Source organism: Onychostoma macrolepis, chromosome 14 (assembly GCF_012432095.1).
Source record: "Onychostoma macrolepis isolate SWU-2019 chromosome 14, ASM1243209v1, whole genome shotgun sequence".
In the NCBI taxonomy this organism is placed as follows: domain Eukaryota; kingdom Metazoa; phylum Chordata; class Actinopteri; order Cypriniformes; family Cyprinidae; genus Onychostoma; species Onychostoma macrolepis.
In genome coordinates, this window is record NC_081168.1 from 2366872 (window position 1) to 2388067 (window position 21196).

General features: G+C 38.2%; 1 long non-coding RNA gene across 2 annotated transcripts; it reads right to left on the reverse strand.

The window, feature by feature from the left end:
* Positions 1–17936: 17936 nt before the first annotated feature.
* Positions 17937–20913, reverse strand: LOC131553289 (uncharacterized). 2 transcript variants are annotated; one of them, XR_009274159.1, is made up of 4 exons: positions 20795–20870; positions 20010–20072; positions 19729–19918; positions 17937–18066 (listed from the first exon to the last, which is right to left on the reverse strand). It is a non-coding gene; the product is annotated as an uncharacterized LOC131553289 (long non-coding RNA). The 2 variants fall into 2 exon arrangements; XR_009274158.1 differs by lacking the exon at positions 20010–20072 and having other exon boundaries at positions 20795–20913.
* Between the last annotated feature and the right edge of the window lie 283 nt (positions 20914–21196).

Consider the following 21196-nt stretch of genomic DNA (forward strand, 5'->3'; position numbering starts at 1 on the left):
TTTGCTTTGTCTCAACAGATCTCAACATGTTTAGTCACATATTTCTTCACAAGATCTCTTCAGAAATATGAATTGAGAAATTAAGTTTCCTTTTCACTGGGTTTCACTGATTTGTTTTCCTTTGTTTTAATTTTAGGCTCCACATCACAAATGCATTTCAGACACCATTTCTATTGTATTATATTGCATTTGCTCATAATAAACACTGAAGTCTGTTTGATATTAATCAAAAGCCTTTGATGAGCTCGTAAACAATTTAACTTTTATTTTAACTTTGTTCATAGAAAGTTTGCATTGATAAAATTCAAACAAAGTCGTGCCAAACAATAATTGCAGACACTTTTAGAAATGAGACTGTGAAATGATTCTTCTTGTTTTATCGTTCTCTGACTTTCAGTTTTGTGTTTGTGTGTGTGTGTGTGTGTGTGCAACACCAATGATGTAAAACAGTCAGTTATCTTAATTCTTGAGAAGTGTCATTAGTGTGTGTGTGAATGTGTGTTTAAGTAGGAAGTGTTAAATCACAGTAACGATCTCTGAAAACTTCCTCTTACTTTCTTTGTAAAAGTCATGTAATTTCCTGACGTGTCAGTAGAGCTGCTGTCTGTCAGTGAGACTCAATCTGATTCTCTTCTGCTGGACTTTAGAGAAATGATGCTCATCTTTGGACTGATGCTGCTGCTGCAAACTGCTGCATGTGAGTCACTTTCACATCAAACTCATCTTATCATGCTGATCAATCAGATCAATCTCTGAAATAAATACAAATAAATATTTAATTAATTGCAAAACTTAAAGTAAAAGAGTTGGATTTTTTTTTGTTTTTTGTTTTTTTGTTAAAGATCCCAAAATTATGTGGGAATAAAAATGTCTTTAGTTTTTGGAGGTAATTCATAAATAAAGTGCAGGAGTCTGAACACACACAGCTGACAGAGCTCCTCAGAAATCTGCTTCTGTGAAGAATAACAGCTGATTATGTATCCGGAAATAGCATTTACGACATACTACTTTAACTTGAAGCTTGCAAACTAAACCAGCATTGCATATAAAATGATTTGCACTTCAATTCTTGTTTTCACACATTATCACATGGTTCAGCTTTATCGCTGCTAACGATTCTCTAACTTTCTCTTTCCTGTTTTTTATTTTCTGATAACATGCCTCTATATCAGTAATGGTTCATTATATTTTATTTTTCACTGCAGTCATTATTTGAATTAAACTATTTTCTTTGCACTCAAAAGAGCAAAATTCAAAACAGAAATTTCACAGCCAAGCAATTCTCTATGTTATCAAACATTAAAATGTAGCATGCCATTTCTATTAAAGTCATACATGATATTTCGATATTTCTATTTACATTGAGCACACATACTGCCATTTTTATTTATAAATCCAGATATGTGCATGGAAGCTAAGGTTTATACACCAGACCTCTGATATTCTGGCTGCTGTACGTGTATTTATTGTTATATGAATTAAATTATGAGCAGTGATGGATTGGAGATGTTTTTCTGTGAGTTATATATGCCTTCTGCCAGCTTTTTATTTATTTATTAAAAAAAGTTTTTGAAAAAAGTTTTCAAAAAGTTTCAGGAAATGTAGAAAATGTGTTTTATTTACTTTTTAATCTGATATGAGATCAAGAGTCTGATACGTGTCTTCTGTAGAACTCATTATGAATGTTTGTGTGATTTGTGTCTGATTGAAATTCATGATAAGAGATGATATTTATACCAGCAGTAACTGACTCTGTCTGTCGATGTCGGTGAATTTAATTTTGTGTGTGTTTTGTTATTTAGGTCTGGATCACTTCTGCAGGTTTGATAAACTATATACGATCAAACAATGTTACGCAGCTCTGGGACACAAACTCAATCTGCAGATGAAGCTGAACCCTGCACTTCAATACCTTAATTTGTATAAGACGTTAAATGATGGCAGTAGACTGAAAATTTTTAGCATAAATAAAAATAAAGAGTATGATTATGAATCCATCAGAAACATATCTGAGTTCTTAAAAAATGTGACTCTGATCATAAATAAACATGAATCCATCAGAAACAGATCTGAGTTTTTCTTTGATAATATGACTCTGACCATAAACAATGTGATCAGAGCAGATTCGGGGACTTACAGCTCAATGGTCACTGAGATAGATATGGTCATTCTCAGTGAACTTCAAGTGATTGTTGAAGGTATAGAAGCTCTCAGCAATATATTTTATTTTAGAAATGCCTTGAGATTGATGCTGATTATAGGTTGAGAAAGAGTCATGTGACTGTGATGTGTCCCTCCCTCCAGCTCCTATTGGCTCATTGGAAGTGTCATCCAGCTGCTCCTCCAATCAGACTTCAGTGTTCTGCTCATCTGAGGGAGATCAGATCTTCTACAGCTGGACTCTGAATGGAAAAATACTAGAGCAAGGACCAATGTTTGGAAACAGCAGCATTGATCTGGATGAGGGAACTGATGGAAACATCAGCTGCAGCGTGAAGAACCACGTCAGTCACGCACAGAAGACCATTAGACTCAAACCCTGTCCTGTTGGTGAGCTTTTAATACATGAATGTCCAGATACTGTATATATAAAAACCACAGCAACACCAATGATGTAAAACAGTTAGTTCTCTTAATTCTTGAGAAGTGTCATTAGTTCTCAGCAGTGAATAGTGTTAATATCAGTGATCAGTAGCACACAGACATCAGAATGTGTCACTGCTTACAACATTAAGGTTTTGTTTTCTGCCTAATTGTTGATTGAATGTTGTGTTTGTGTTGTTCAGTGTCTGTGGTGTTTGTGCTGGTCTGGTGTTTCCAGCTGATGGTTCTGTTGGGTCTGTTAGGAGCTTTTCACATCTACATGAGACACACGTCAGGTGAGAGACACTTATCATCATTATTATTTGACATGCAGATATTAAGAGTGTGAAGATGATGATGATGATGATGATGATGATGATGATGATGTTTTTAGGAGAGAAACAGAAAGATCAGAAAGTGAGGATGAGAAGATTTACAGATCAACATGAACACACAGCAGAAGATTCATGAGAGCAGCAGCAGATCTTCTGTATTTTACATAATGTTTAACTTGTTTAGCCACACATATGTATTTTTTTATTCATAAGCTCTGTGTGTTATTATTGAATGTGGATAAACAATTTTCTTTAAAACTGTAATTGAGTCAGTGTTGAAATTAAAATGAACTTTGGTATCAAGTTAAATAAAAATAAAATGTTTTAAAATGAATCTATAGTGTATTTCCAGTCAAAAGTCACGGTTACACTTTATTTCGATAGTCCACTTTAGACATTCTACTAACTAGAAGTAACTTTGTAACTACATGTCAACTTATTCTCAGAGTAGACTGTTAGGTTAGGTTTAGGGTTAGTAGAATAAGTTGACATATACTTGTAAAGTTTCTCATAGTCAGTATGTTGTATGTTGTGGACCCATCAAAATAAAGTGTTAGAAGATATTAAGCAGACAGTCTACTAATACTCTTTAGTTTAACTGCCTCTTTAACATGTCCTTGTAAAGAGCTGCCAGGGGTGGCATAGTATCACTGAGGCTATTTTAAGTGATTTTTCTATATTTGTGAATTTATCCTGTTAAAAAACTGTATTTTTATACGGTACCTACGTCTCTTGCCTACTCTTGTATAGGAGAAACGAACCTGTGTGACCTAATAACAAACTTTGGTGTTTATTTCTATTTCCTGAGCGAAACTCCCCCAGGTGGCGTAGTCACATTTTCTACAAGTTGATGAACTTGGGCTTGTTTGTTAAAACCTGTAATGACTCTCGCCACACAAACAAGAATGGGACCAATTTCCAACACCAAAACTCCAGAAACTCATAATCTCGATGCCCAGACATCTTCAAACTGTTTTGAAAAGAAGAGGAGATGCTACACTATGGTAAACATACCCCCGTCCCATCTATTTTGTGACCTGTAGCAGGCATCAAATTTGAAATGAGCTAATTTTGTGCATAATATTGGCTCATGTGATTTGCAATTCTAATTCAAATTTAAAAAATGTCCCAACATTTACGGAATTCAGGTTGTATTAAATAATGTCTTTATATAAAACTGCAGAAGCATTAGTCAATGGAAAGTCCCCACCCTGATGGTTAATCATATGTTTCAGCTATTTTTGTGTCCTGTTCAAAACCCCAACCTGTGAATGATCTCAACTTCCTTTTATCTGACAGAAACTGTGCAGTAGTTTAATAACTGTATTGTGAGCACAGCTGAGTGTCAGTCGCTCTTCTGTCTGAGTGAGAAGTGATTGTGTGACTGAAGCAGCATCACACTCTTCTGCTGGGATTGAACTCTTCTGGAAACTGGACTTTAGAGAAATGATGCTCATCTTTGGACTGATGCTGCTGCTGCAAACTGCTGCATGTGAGTCACTTTCACATCAAACTCCTCTTATCATGCTGATCAACCTCTCAAATAAAAGCTCTGTAATATTACATTACAAAGTAGTCTACAGCAATTTATTAATATAGGTTTCTGTCTCGAGTGTTTAAATTATGTGTTTACTGTGTTAATAGTGTTTTATTAACAGTGCAGAGTTAGAGAAGTTTTATTTTGTGAGATGGAAGAGTTTCAGTCACAGTAACAGAGTTCAGCATTAAAGACCTCGGAAATCACATTTAGAAGTTTGTAGATTTAAGTTAATTACTGAAGTTCTAAATCAGGAGTCTGAATCAGGGCTGGACTGGCATTGATATACACTACCCGTCAAAGGTCTCTTCTGCTCACCAGTCTGCATTTATTTGATCCTAAATACAGCAAAAGCAGTAATATTGTGAAATATTTTTATTATTTAAAATAACTGTTTTCTTTTTTAATATATTTTAAAATGTAATTTATTCCTGTGATTTCAAAGCTGAATTTTCAGCATCATTACTCCAGTTGCATCATCCCTCAGAAATAATTCAAATATTCTGATTTACTGCTCAAAAAACATTTATAATAATTATTATTATTATTATTATTATGTTGAAGACAGCTGAGTAGAATTTTTTTCAGGTTTCTTTGATGAATAGAAAGTTCAGAAGAACAACATTTATCTGAAATATAAATATTTTGTAACATTGTAAATGCCTTTATCATAATTTTTGATCAATTTAAAGCATCCTTGCTAAATAAAATAATTAATTTCTATAACCCCCCCCCCCCCCCCCCCAAAAGTAAAAAATAAAAAATATTGACTCCAAGCTTTTGAATGGTATAGTGTATAATGTTACAAAAGCTTTTTCAGATAAACGCTGATCTTTGTATCTTTCTATTCATCAAAGAATCCAGAAAAAAAACTGTTTTAAATATTGATAATAATATGTAAAAATGTTTCTTGAACAGCAAATCAGCATATTAGAATAATTTCTGAAGAATCATGTGACACAGAAGACTGGAGTAATGATGCTGAAAATTCATCTTTGATCACAGGAATAAATTACAGTTTAAAATATATTCAAATAGAAAGCAGTTATTTTAAATAGTAAAAATATTTCACAGTAAATGCAGGCTTGGTGAGCAGAAGATAATTCTTTAAAAAACATTCAAAATCTTAGGCTACTGTTCAAAAACTCCTGCCTGGCTCTTTGGGCCATTTCTCACCGCAGAGCAAGCCTGTTCTCGATAAAGCTGCTGTGAAAACGTGGGAAAAGCCGACGAAGTGAAGCGATCTTTGTGTAGGCGGAGCAAAATACGTAATCGCTCCGTCTATAGCGCTTTGTGATCGGGTGGTTTACGCTGTCAATACAGGAGACAAATCAATGGGCCACTGGCTGCTCGCTGTCCCTGCATGATGGCAAAAAAAACAAAAACGCATTCTGTTGGCCTCTTAAGTGCGTCGGCCCACCGGGAAAACGCCCGCTATGCCCGATTACCAATCCAGCCCTGGTCTGAATTCATTACAGCCTCCTTGTCACAATCACCAGCTGGAGTGCCATGAGCTCCACCGGAGGGCTCCTTACTCCTTTGCCATTCCATCACAGACAACATTTCCCATAAACCTTTGCCTGGACTCTTTGTTGTGTGATTACTTCCACCTGTGTGTCATTAGCTTGTTAAGCCTGCGTGTATATAAGGCCTGTGTTTCAGGTGTGGTTTGTTGGTTGTTGTTTCCTGTATGTGTGTTCCTGGTTTCTGCTCTTGCTCTTGTCGGCGCCATGTGGATTATGTTCCTGACTCCTCTATGTGGATTGTACCCTGATTCGTTGTTTGGATTATGTTTTTTTGTGTTAATAAACCCCTGTGCTTGCATTTGGATTCTCGCTCCTCCTTGTCCTGGCTCATACGTTACAGAAGGTTTGATCAGAACCAACACTGGGTTACATGATCAAATCCATTTTTTTTTTCTTATGAACGAATCATTTTCAATATTTGATCTAATCCGATCTGAAAACCAGTCAAATTTCTCTTGAATTTCAGGAGATTGAGGTCCGACATGAAGCAGAGGCTGAAACAGGAAGCAGATGGATAGCTCTGTGCTGACGAAGACCTCGTGTGTTGAACCGGAGTAATGACAGTTCTCAGTTTCATCATTTCAGCACAAACCAAGCTTCTTTATCAGGAGAAAATATTTTTACAAACTGCTGTAATCAGTGAGATTTGTTAATATACACTCAACCGACACATGCAAGCTTTAAAACTGACTTATATCCTTATGACAAGTGCTATATTTAGCAGTTTGTTTCTGTATATTTGACTCACTGCGCATGTCATTTTCACCCTCACATTTTAGTTTGACTTGGGTAAAAGTGAAATCACGATTTATTATGAGCTCTGCTGTTATAAAAGCAGTCAAAGTGTAAATGTCTTTATGAAAATATAGAACTGTAGAAATATCAGTTAATGGAAAGTGCTATGCTGACTGCTATGCAGTCAATGCTGTGCTGAAGTTTGGTCAGCATTGTGCTAAAGGGTAAAGACTGTGGTCTAGTTGCTGACGCCTACATGATGTTATACATAGAACATGTTTATTCATTCAGCACACAATATTTACGATAATGCCAACACAGATAGAATTAACTTATGGTTGATTGCATTTGCATACAAATGTGCTGTGCTAAAATTTTTAAAACAACAGAACTGAATGTGAAACACTAATAGGTCTTTCCATTTTCTTAAATTACTTTCTTTTTCATTGTATCTTTGCATTCATCTGTGTGCTAGTTTACTGAATACCTTATTTTTTATATTTTATTACTTTATTTTATAATTGTAATATTATATTCTTTAAACACATTTAAAACATTATGGATGCTATTAAATATTTACCGTGGTTAATAAAGAGAATAAACAACAACACACAAGATGATCCAGATTCTAGAGTAAAATATGGCAGGATGAGGGAATGTGATCTTTATAATAACAGACCTGAAGTTACCGTTATTAATGGGATTCTGATAATAAACTGTGTGATCAGAGCAGATTCAAGGAATTACAGATTAAAGGGGTGGTTTACTGCTTTTTTTCTTTGCTTGATTGTGTTTATGGGGTGCAATATAACATGTCTTCATGTTTCGTTTGTTAAAAAACGCCTTATTTTTCATATATTTCACCTTTATTGTAAGCCGCTTTCTCCTCTGTCATTTGAACGACCGGTTGACTTCCTGATTCTATGAAACCACTCCCTCAGAAACAGGCAATGGGCTCTGATTGGTTAGTTGGGCCGGTGTGTTGTGATTGGCTAAACCGCGTACTGCACATTGTCCGGAAACTTCACGCCCATTACCTTCACTGGCGACAGCTGCATGTGCTGCGGTCAAATGTAAATAATGGTGTCAATATTGCCGTATCAGTTTGAGCCAGAATCAGACCCAGAAATCGGTAATGAAGAGAGTCAAGCAAAACTTCCGCAAGCACGGCTCTTACAAACGTTACTGAATGGAAGTTTGCTGTTGTGATTACATATAATTGTTTGAAGTTAGTACACGTTTGTCTTATACACACAATAGCATCGAACTAACTGGCCACTATAACCAAACAGCGTTGGCTTGTGTTTACGTTCTTGATCAAATCGAAAAATTACGTCATAAAGTATACATGGAAAATACATTTACAAAATTAGTACATAATTACAAATTCGGGTCCAAAATGTTTGTACGCGTTTGTCATAGACACACGAAACATCATTTAACTAACTGGCTACTAAAGCCAGCGTTGGCATTTGTTTACGTCCTTGATCAAACTATAACATTACGTCTGAAATTATACATGCAAATACATTTAAAATGATGAAATCTTACTTACAGGTTGTGGCCCAACAACTGCTGCCTCTGGTTTTAAAGTTGTAACTGCTCCATGTTTTAGTAATAGTTTCTGTGTGAATCCGGCATTGAATTCGTGTAGATTCTGGAAGCGGTCTTCCGTAAAATGCGCAGCACAGAGAGCTAAATTAGGATTGTAATTGTCAGGAACATAATCAAACATAAATGTTAACCATTGTTGATGAACTACAAGCCTCCGTAGGAAGCCCGAACACAGAAGACCTGACAGCTGGGTGAAAATTACACCGTTTCGACGGCATGGCTACAACTCTCCACTATAACTCTTCCTCTTCGACACAGCCGCAGAACATGGCCTTGCCCCCTCTTTGGCATGTTCCGGAGGGAGGGGTTTGATGGGTTTTTTACGTATGCTTGTGAAATGCCTTTAACTGAAAATTGAGTGTTTAATCTTATCATTATACATTACTGACACTCTATCCTCCAATTTGATACTGTTAAGTGCTTTGACACAATCTGTATTGTAAAAGCGCTATATAAATAAAGGTGGGAAGTATCTCGTTGTAGTCCCATATGAGTCGTTTTTGTAGGCATTAAACTTCCTGATTTTTAAAAGACGATATCTCCGCTTACGTTGAACTTTCAGCGCAGCAACTTTGCAGATACTGTTCATGCACCAACAGCAACATTACACACTATTTAAAATGAAAAAAGTGAAATCGCAGTAAACCACCCCTTTAACACTCGATCACTCAGATGGCAGAGAAATATCTAGAGATCTTCAAGTTAATATTGAAGATACAGAAACTCTCTCATCAGATTCAGACCTGACACTCCATCAGTAGAGTTATTTCACAACCTGTCCTCCAACCAATACGCCCGTATAGGTCGTTTGTCCAAATCCCTGAAATACGACCCATCAGAGCGTATGCTACAATTGCGCCTCTATCGGCAACAGGACATTTTCATATTAATGTTTTGTACACTTTTATCTATGTCTATGGGTTTCGTGTAGCTCGGTTGGTAGAGCATTGCGCTATATGATGATATGTAATTACGTGATCATGCGATCATGGGTTCGATCCCAGAGAACGCACACGCTCATAAAATGTGCACTAAAAAGCATGATTCCTGTAAGGGGTAGGTTTAGGGGTAGGGTTAGGTGTGGTCATTCGTATGAATTAGCCACCTAGTAAAATATGTACGAATACTGTGAGATCGGTGTAAAAAGTCCACATATTGCATTTAAATAAACACGCATTTTGATTGGTAATGACAGTCATACGTCATTTCATGACGACAGACGCAACACGAGACTGTCATTATTTTTACGCGCGCTAGAGGGCGCTTAACTTTAAAACGTAAATATAGGTCGTAATAAGGGCTTGCACAAACGACCTATAGGGTCGTTTTTTGTTGGAGGACAGGCTCTTATTTCAACATGTCTGCTTCTGTTCTTTTACATTATTCTGTTGGTTTTGGTTGATTTCTCTTCATTTGCTGTGTCTATTTTAGGTATTTAAGTACGAACCTTTGACCCGCATTGACCCTCTCTGAAAAACTTCCTCTGTCTTCTTTCTTTGTTAAAGTCATGTAATATCCTGATGTGTCAGTGGAGTTGCTGTTTGTGAGTGAGACTCAATCTAAAACTCTTCTGCTGGGATTGAGCTCTTCTGGAAACTGGACTTGATGCTCATCTGGACTTGATGCTCAAAACTTGAGAAATGATGCTCATCTTTGGACTGATGCTGCTGCTGCAAACTGCTGCATGTGAGTCACTTTCACATCAAACTCATGCTGCTGATCAATCTCTCAAATAAAAACACTGTAATATTATTTAAAAGATGTTTTCTGGTCTTAGCAGTGTGTATTAATAGAATATTATGCCAGAAGGAAGTGCCTAGTTAAAGTAAAACAGTGTCTGCGTTAAAGGCCCATAAAATCAAATGAATAGTTTTTATAATTATAGTCTCCATATAGTCTTCTAAGGAAAAATTCAACAGCTGATTTTTGTACCTCTGTACAAATAACATTAAGTGACTGATAAAAATGCATTACCTTTTAAAGGGGTCATGACATGTATTTTTTTTATTATTATTATAATTTTAATAAGTTCCTTGAGGTTCACTTATAATGTTAATAAAGTTTTTGCACGAAAAACATTGCATATAAAACAGTATCGATGCCTCCTCACTATTCACGCTTTGAGTAAGTGTTTTGACAACAGGATCTATATAAAACCATCATTTACAGACTAAGCATTATGAAATCATTTACTTGTGGTTTCTGATGCAGCTGCACTCAGATTCAGTACCACTTTGTCTTTCAACAAATGTTTCTTTGTGAACTCTCCATTACATTGTGCCTCCTTTACAAAACAAAATGCTCCGAACAAACATCTGCTTTTTTCTAACACTGGGATCCTTCTGATGTCTGTTCAAAGTCATGAATGAGCTGTTTAAACCAAACGCGTCAAATCAAATGGTCTTTCATTCTTCTGTTTGTCCTATTGTCAAGAGACTATGTCAGAAAGTGAACATGCTTCTGTATACTGTATCTAGTGTAGGCAAGACAGCAGCAGTTATTTTAATGGGTTCTATTTGCTTTTGACGCAGGACAACACTCACAATCAGTGTAAACAAGTCAGCCGTTAAGCAACTGAATGTCAGTGGGCGGGGCCTATGGTGAGATGATGATTATTCGTCAATGTCTTGTTTTGGAGGCGGCAGAGCCGGCCCAAGGCATAAGCGAACTAAGCGGCTGCTTAGGACCCCCAAGAAATGACAGCTTGATTTTTTTTTTTTTTTTTTTATGGTGATATATTGTGTCAGTGGACAATGGTAATTATACAAAAACGCAATATGAAATAATAAAATAAACTATACGTATCATCTTATGATTTTCATAGCGACGTGTCATGCACAAATCAGATCAGAATCAGATCAGAGGTATTTACAGGTTAGTTAGAATCCACTCTGAACTTATTGCTTTCACAAGTTTACGGAGTTCTACACGCTTGCAGATCTTCCCATTATATCAAGAAAAAAGGCTTCTCTCATAATCCGTTTAAAATTTGAAGAAAAGTTTTGTTTGTCCACGTAAGTTCAGGAATGACAAACATGAGCGTAAAAAATTATGCGAGTGAATCAGCTAAACTCTTCCACAAGTCATTGCCATGATTGACACTGATAAATATTGTAGCAATGGATAGAATGAACTATCTGGCAAGCCGATGTCAAAATAGACCTGTGCATTAAGTGATGCAGTGTAAATTCAGAATAATAAACCTACAGCAGTGACAAGTCTGTGTTGGCTGAATATATTTAGCAGCTTCTAGTTAAAGTTAAAATATTAATGCGTTATTACTTAATTATTATACTATTAACATATTTATTCATACTTCAGTACAGTAAAAGTACAAAAATCTGTGGTAACACTTTATTTCGATAGTCCACTTTAGATATTCTACTTACAGTAAGTAACTTTGTAACTACATGTCAACTAGCAGTCATTAGAGTATTAGTAGACTGTCTGCTTAATATCTTCTAACACTTTATTTTGATGGGTCCACAACATACAACATACTGACTATGAGAAACTTTGCAAGTATATGTCAACTTATTCTACTGACCCTAAACCTACCCTACTGAGAGTTAGTAGACATGTAGTTACAAATTAATGAGAATTAGTTGACATGTAGTTGACATGTAGTTACAAAGTTACTTATAGTTAGTAGAATGTCTAAAGTGGACTATCGAAATAAAGTGTAACCAAATCTGTTATAATAGTCATTTTATAATAAATCCAAAAGCAAGATGGTTTTGAGTTGATTAGTTGTTTGGCATGTCACCATATTCTAATTTGTTGCGATAGTGAATTGGTGGGTTTTTGTTAAATGTGAGCCAAAATCATCACAATTAAAAGAACCAAAGACTTAAACTACTTCAGTCTGTGTGCATTGAATTTATTTAATACACGAGTTTCACAATTTGAGTTGAATTACTGAAATAAATGAACTTTTCCATGACATTCTAATTTGAGATGCACCTGTATATAAAATGCGGGCATCAGGGAGCCGTTATTAATACACGAGGCATTGAAACGGCTTTTGAATGATCGGTCAATCGCGTTATAGTTTCACTTTCAAGATACACTATCGCACAAACTCTTTTTATACTATGCAGCGGCAGTACTTACCACACATTTTACAAGATCAGATGCTTGTCAGTGGTGCTCAGGATCTGTAAATCATTCGCCATCATCCTCAGTCATCTCTCCTTACTCTGTTTATGTGGTAAGTGAAATCTTATGTACTGTAACAGGCTACAGCTAGCAAGCAGCTAATCATGTCCCTTTAGTGGCTCGCGTTATTTTAGTAGAACACGTTATTTGCTTTCCGTGCCTTTCTGAATAACACCCAAGATGGCGGCGCGAGTACATCGCGAGGCTCTGGGTCTCTCCAGATTTTGCAATTTTGCGGTATTTTTCTTACTCATCTCGGGCCTGTTCGTGCAGAACAGTTGTGCCTTTACATCGTACACCCGTTGTGAGCTTTTGGATATCGGTTTGCGAATTTCCGACATTTTATGGACAATCTTGACTCCTTCCTGAGATCGCTAGGACACCGAGGCTATGCACCCTACCCGGCCGGGCGGAAGTGCTCGCAGGCGGCGTCGAGATCGTAAACAAAGGCGGGGGAAGCGCGGAGGACTAAGAGCTAAGCTAAGGCTAACACCACACCGGCTCTCTTTACCCAGCATTTTCCTTGCCAATGTACAGTCGCTAGTGAACAAAATGGAGGAGATTCGACTCAGCATCACACACAGCAAGAAACTTTTGAACTGTAACGTCCTAATCTTCACGGAAACCTGGTTAAACAGCGGAATACCGGACACCGCTATTGAGCTAGCGGACGCCACACACTCGGGCGGATAGAACAATAGATGGCTCCGGTAAGACCAGAGGTGGTGGATTGTGCATTTACATTAACAAAGCTTGGTGCACAAACTCTGCTATTGTTGGGAGTCATTGTTCAGCTAACCTTGAGTTTCTCATGGTTAAATGTAGACCGTTTATCTACCGCGGAGTTCACTTCCACCATTATAACTGCAGCCTATATTCCCCTGGATGCTGATGCCAAGCTTGCTATGAAAGAACTTCACGCAGCCATCAGTAAACAACAGACTGATCACCTGGAAGCGGCTTTTATTGTTGCAGGTGACTTTAATCACTCAAACTTAAAGTCAGTGCTACCCAAGTTTCACCAGCATGTTTCCTGTCACACCAGAGGAAACAAAACCTTAGACCATGTTTACACAAACATGGCTGGAGCTTACGTTGCGACACCCCTCCCCCACCTGGGACAGTCAGATCACCTTTTTTTGTTCCTCACCCCCAAATATGCACCCCTCATCAACCGTGTGAAGCCATCAGTGAAGACCATCAAGGTGTGGCCTGCGGGGGCAGATTCCACATTCCAGGAAAGGTTTCTACACACAGACTGGAGTATGTTTGCTTCTCAAGCCACCAGTGGCGCTCACACAGACAATGACTGCGTTTACATGCGCACGAATATTGCGATTATTTCCAATAATCAGAGTAAGGACTTAATCGCATTTTGATGTTTACATGTCAAGAGCAAAGCTCTTACTCCCGTTTACATGCAATTTCCATTATTCTTATTATTCGCTAAGAATTGTGGTTAATTTTTTCACTGCCATTATTCACATACCCCACTGGACAGCACAAATGATGGACTCAGAAAGAGCAGTGTTACTGGTCGCTGTTTTAATCTATTTACGTCTAATGCATAATGATTTTGTATCGCTGTATTCCACGTTTTTTCGGCGCCATGATAGAAATATGATGGAATTTGTTTGCCTATACGCTGCCGTCGCGTTCTGTTCGTCCTTTCTGGATGAGGGTAAGGAACAGAGCAACCTGATCTCACAGAATTCCGTGTAATGTTCATGGACTTAATTAACCCCGAATCTGTGGTGGCATCACGGAATCGCCGAAAATTCCGTGATGGACTCACAGAAACAATTCCGTGATGGGCTCACAGAAGGCATCAGCCGTGGTCCATGCACGGATTCACTGGTTTCCGTGCGTGGAGCACGGCTGATGCCTGTCACTGACTTACATTGGTATCACTTCTGTGAGTCCATCACGGAATTTTTTCTGTGAGCCCATCACGGAATTTTCGGCGATTCCGTGATGCCACCACAGATTCGGGGTTAATTAAGTCCGTGAACATTGCACGGAATTCTGTGAGATCATGTTGCACAGAGACTGCTGGCAGCTTGTTGTGTTTTCCTCAGAATGCGATGCTTTCTTCCCCTCCATCGTTTCTAATCTCCGTATTATTACAGGTGCATGTCACGTTATTCATATATGTCACAAGCGCATGCGCACTTTGGTCAGAGCGGCAATACTGCGATTAAGGTGTTTACATGCCTGTATATTCCGATTAAAATCGGCGTACGCCACCTATGTTAATACGATTATGCTTGCTGCGATTATGAGCTTAATCGTATTATTTAGATCGAAGTATTGCGTTTACATGAGGTAAAGCATAATCGCAATATCGCCAAAATCTCATTATAATCGCATTAAGAGGGTCCATGTAAACGCACTCATTGACTCTTACACCTCCTCTGTATTGGATCATATCAATATCACCATTGACAGTGTTACAACCCAGAAACAGATCACCACATATCCAAATCAGAAGCCTTGGATGAACAAGGAAGTGCGACTCCTGTTGAAGTCACGCAACACTGCCTTCAGATCAGGAGATGCACAAGCCTACAGCACATCCAGAGCAAACCTGAAGAGGGGCATCTAAAAGGCCAAGCACTGCTACAAGCTAAAGATAGAGGGACACTTTTCCAACTCTGACCCTCGACGCATGTGGCAGGGCATTCAGGCCATCAGTGACTACAAACCCACCCACTCCACCCCCGCAGCCACTGATGTCAACTTCCTGAACGAGCTAAATTACTTTTATGCTCGCTTTGAAAGAGACAACAGAGAAACTGCCACCAAGCTCAATCCCTCAGATGACCACCCACCAATCATACTCTCCTCCACAGATGCCTGCAAGGAACTGAGCCGGATCAGCGCGCACAAGGCTGCTGGACCAGACAACATCCCTGGTCGTGTTCTCAGGGCATGTGCGGAGCAGCTCGCTGGGGTTTTTACAGACATTTTCAATCTGTCTCTTGCCCAAGCAGCCGTACCAACATGCTTTAAATGCACTTCCATTGTGCCAGTGCCAAAACACTCTAGTCCGAGGTGCCCTAATGACTACCGCCCATCGTCAAGTTTGCAGACGACACTACGGTGATTGGCCTCATCAGTAACAACGATGAGACTGCCTATAGGGAGGAGATCCAGCACCTGGCCACATGGTGCACTGAAAATAACCTGCTCCTCAACACCACCAAAACGAAGGAGCTCATCGTGGACTTCAGGAAGGAGTCAAGAGGCACACACGACACCATCCACATCAATGGAATGGCTGTTGAGCGTGTCTCCAGTTTCAAGTTCCTGGGGATCCACATCTCGGCGGATATGTTGTGGTAAACCAACACCTCCAGCCTGGTCAAGAAGGCTCACCAGCGCCTCTTCTTTCTGAGGACACTGAGGAAGAATCAGCTCTCCTCGGCTATCCTGGTGAACTTCTATCGCTGCGCAATAGAAAGCATCCTAACCAACTGTGTCACAGTATGGTATGGGAGCTGCTCTGTTGCGGAGTGCAAGGCACTGCAGCGGGTGGTGAAAACTGCCCAGCGCATCACAGCGACTCCACTACCTGCCATCGAACACATCCAGAGGAAACACTGTCTGCATCGAGCTCGCAGCATCTTTAAGGACTCCTCTCACCCAGCCCACAGACTGTTTTCTCTCCTGCCCTCCGGCAGGCGTTTCAGGTGCCTCCGGACCAGGACCAGGACCAGCAGATTAAAGAACAGTTTCTTCCCCAGAGCTGTCTCTTTACTGAACTCTACCCCCCGTTGATCCACTTCCTCATATATTACTAACTCTTCTGTCCTACCTCACATCGGCCTTATTTGCACTACTGAATGTAAATTTTTATTACAGTAACAACTGTTTACTTTTGTGTCTTGCACTACCATACCTAAATTGGATTATGCTCATTTGCACTGCCGACTGTTGTTTACATTATCAATGTTTACATTAACATTTTGCACCGTATGTCTAATTGTAATATGCAATCACTTCCACTGCACTTTTACACCTTGTTTATAGTAATAGCCATCTGTATATATATTATATTGATAGTACATATCACCTGTAAATTCTGTTTATAGTAATAGCCATCTGTATATTTATTCACTATACATATTCACCTGTAAATTATGTTTATATTAATAACCATCTTTCTATATATATTTATACATATATTCAGTACATATCCTTGTCCTGCACTTATTCAACCATTGTATATCCTGCACTTGCTGCTATTGCACTTCTGGTTAGACCTAAACTGCATTTCGTTGCCCTGTACCTGTACTTGTGTAATGACAATAAAGTTGAATCTAATCTAATCTAATCTAATCTAATAAAGACACCAACCCATCCCTGCACTTCACATCCCCTGCATAGCCTGGAATATAACATTTATTTCCATGGTCTGCCATTTTCGCTGTTGTCCTCACTTGTTTCACAATACCTGCAGAACTTCTGATGGTTCGGCTGGTGGCTGGCCTCGAACATGGGCGGGTATATGCAAATGCTGGGGGCGTAGTGATCCCGACTGTTGCATAACAGTCGGTGTTATGTTCTGATTCGCCTATTTTTCAGTGGTCTTTTTTATTCACGAGATTTACATAAGGAGGAAACTATGGTGTTTGAGGCTCACTGTATGTCATTTCCATTTACAGAACTGTTATTATTTAACTATGCCAAGGTAAATGCAGTTTTTCATTCTATGGCACCTTTAAGAAAAATGTTTATGCTCTAAATGTAGTGTTTTGCACCGGTTTCTGTGAGGATTGTGTTTAGGATTTGGGTTAGTTCTATGAAAAGAGCTCTGTAATATAGTCAAATAAACGTGTGTGTGTGTGTGTGTTTGTGTGTGTTTTGTTCTTCAGGTCTGGATCGGTTCTGCAGGTTTGATCAGACTGATCCCTGTTACGCAGCTCTGGGACACAAACTCAATCTACTGATGGTGCTGGACGCTAGAAAATATGACCTGAAGATAATAAAGAGAATAAACAACACACAAGATGATCCAGTTTGTAGAGTAAAGAATGGCAGGATGAGGATGAGTGAATGTGATCTTTATAATAACAGACCTGAAGTGACAGTCATTAATGGGACTCTGATAATAAACCGTGTGATCAGAGCAGATTCAGGGAATTACACATTAACACTCGCTGACTCAGATGGCACAGAAACATCTGGAGATCTTCAAGTGATTGTTGAAGGTACAGAAACTCTCTCATCAGACTCATTACAATCTCATGTTCTCCAAAGATCTCACTCTCATGCAAATGAATCAGTTGAATCTCTGTGAAGGTTTTTATTCCTGTAGCACACAGTAAACACACTACATCCTCCAGTAATAGTAACAAGATTGTCTGTGTTTGTCATGTGACTGTGATGTGTCCCTCCCTCCAGCTCCTATTGGCTCAGTGGAAGTGTCAATCAACTGCTCCTCCAGTGGGGTGATGAGGGTGTTCTGCTCCTCTGAGGGGGATCAGCTCCTCTACAGCTGGACTCTGAATGGAGATCCACTGATGGATGGAAACAGCAGCATTGATCTGGATGAGGGAACTGATGGAAACATCATCTGCAGTGTGAAGAACCACGTCAGTCACACACAGAAGACCATTAGACTCAAACCCTGTCCTGGTGAGATTTTAATTCATGATTGAAGTATTTGCTAAACAACAGCAACAAGAGTGATGCAGAAAACCTGTCAAGAACATGCAAAGTCATATTTCACCACAGAATCCCCTTGAGCCAGAATGCAGTATTTCTGAAGTGTATTTTGATGGATTGTGATGGTTTTAACTGCTCTATGACTCTTCTTTTTGGCTGATTCTTAAGGAAAGATTATTAATAAAGTGAGGTTAGGTTCATGGTCTCTTTTTAAAAAATTAAAAAATAAACTTTAAAACCTTTTTGATTTTGTTTGATGTTTATATATATTTTATTTATTTACTTTGACTATTTTTCACTTGTTTTTTGGCAGTCGCTGACATGGCATTAAATTTCACCCCAAAATCAAAATAAATTATATTTTGCATAGAAAATAAGGACTATTTTACAACCATTCATTTTATTTGCATTATTTTCATGACAAGTTAAAGCACTCCTACTCCCTAATTTTTCTTTACTACAATGTTTTAGATTTTTGATCTTTAATGTTTTAGTTTCTTTTTTTCTTTTTTTTTTTGATAATTGCAATTATTTATAATGATATTATGTTACTTGATTCTTATTACTGCAATTGCATACAATACCATACATATTTATGTGTTGCAATATGATACATTTCTTTCAGGTACAGTACATTTTATTGTCAGGTATATTTTATAAACATTATAGTTAATATTGTTTTTTTGCAATAATGTACTGAGAATTTCTGAACTGAAATTACTGAGATTTTTTTTGCATTTTCCTCATATGTCAGAAATGAGATTTGAGGGGTAAATGTCACAATGCATAAGGGTTTAATGCCCTAAAAACATTAAATGAAACATGCTAAATATAATTTACTAATTACAGTTTTGAAATGAAATGTGACCTGGACGTGTCCTTGACAGGTTTCATGAGATTCAGACAAATCGATTCTCTCAATCAGCCACTTAATTCTTCAAAATGATTAATTATCTCTGCATTAATTAAAATTAAGAGAGAAAGCAGGTGATTCTGCACTGATGTTTTATTACAGGACCAACTCCTGCAGCCGTGACCTCTAGTTTGACCTCTACATCGACACAGACATCAGATTACGGTAAGAGTTTCTCATCAGCTGGTGTGAATGTCACCTACAGCACTTTCTTCAAGGATGTGTGAGTGCTGAGCTACAACAAATAGTGTAAATTACAATTAAACCTAATGTTAATAATGGCAGTAAGGGATCTATAGGCTCTATTATTTTTTCTTCCTGAAAATAAAATACCACAATAAAAAAAAAAGATGTGATTGGCTATTAAAAATCCATTTGCGCAGTCGTCATCTTCTATAGAGCGGGGAAATAACCAGTCAGTGCATTCACAGACAGGGATTTTTCTGCTGATGACGACTGCGTAAGCGAAGCAAAGAAATCAGTGTGGAACTCATCAAAAGTCGTTAAATACAGCTACTCCAAACAGAACTACTTCTAGACACATCCATTCTGATCAAACCTGCCAGATCTTACAAGTTCAAGATGCACTGAATCTGGTAAAATGCATTTAAAGGGTTAGTTCACCCAAAAATTAGAATTGCCTCATGATTTACTCACCCTCAAACTATCCTAGGTGTATATGACTTCCTTCTATACAATCGGAGTTATATTTAAAAAATGTCCTTGCTCTGCCAAGCTTATAATGGCAGTGAATGGGTGTTGAGATTCAATAGTCCAATAGAAATCCAATAAACTGCGTCCATCCATCATAAAATACTCCACACGGCTCCAGGGGGTTAATAAAGGCCTTTTAAAGCAAATAAATGCGTTTTTGTAAGAAACATATCCATATTTAAAACTTTATAAATTGCATGGCTTCCGCTAACTGTTGTACACACATTCAAGATCAGAAAGGGTCAAGTGTGTTTACCCACACAAGGAATTCGTCTTGGTGTCAGAAGCTTCCAGTACAAAAAATACAAATATAGTGCAGATATACGTGTATCTTAAGGTAATAAAAACACTAATAATAAAGAGAATAGACAACAAATTCTAAATAACAATATAGAGAAAAATAAAAATGTCCAATAGACAGAATTGTGAATGTGCATATGTGCTATTAACAAATGAAAGTTTTGATAAGTTATTTATAGGGTTGTTCAGATTCCGATACTAGTATCGGAAATTCCACCGATACCACAAAAAATTCTGGCATCGGTATCGGCGAGTACTTGAACCCATGTACCGATCCGATACCATTTTCTTAAACAAGACCTATAGTTATGCGCGCTAGCTTTGCTTTACGCTGCAAATAGGAAATCAATTATTCTTCGCTGCTCAGAATGCAAACACAGGAAGCTGTGCTGTGTTGCCACAAGCAACCACTATTTAGAGCAGCGAAGAAGAAATACAAACGCGCAAGCACATTGCCAGTAAATCACTTGCATATGCGACTAAATCTTCACCCTGGGCGACTAAATGATGTCTAATATTAGCCACTGGCTGATAAATAATCAGATTTTACTCGCCAGTGTGTGAGTTGGAGGCTATGTATAAGTTTAGCAGAGATATATTGTCACTCGCCGAACACTCTGACTGAGCACTTCAGAGTTTCTCTCTCCGTCAAGCGATCTATTTTTCAGATCATCTGAATGAATGCGCAGCGCACCTGTATTTGACGTACCGTAAGCTCTAGTGTGAAGCAGACAACTCGCCGTCGCTTTGCTTTTTTTCTCAAACGCAGAGAGAGAGTCTTTTACATGTAGCGCGTCAATTCCGAATGGTATGTAAACGATATTCTTTGTTGTATTTTTCTGTCAAAATAACAGAGTTCCTTTGGAATTCTAACTACCGGGTTCTCCGGTAGTAGGCGGAGCTAATGAGCAAACGACAATCTCATTGGCTGGCGCTCACCTATTATCGTCCCTGTTTTGATTTCAGCCAATCAGTTCGAGCCAATGCAGACAACGTGATTAATATTCATGAATCCAGCAGCTCGTTAATCCTTAGTGCATTTATATTGTTCTTAGTAGAATTCATAGTATGATTATTATTATCTTATCAGTATTATTGATAGTTTTTTCCC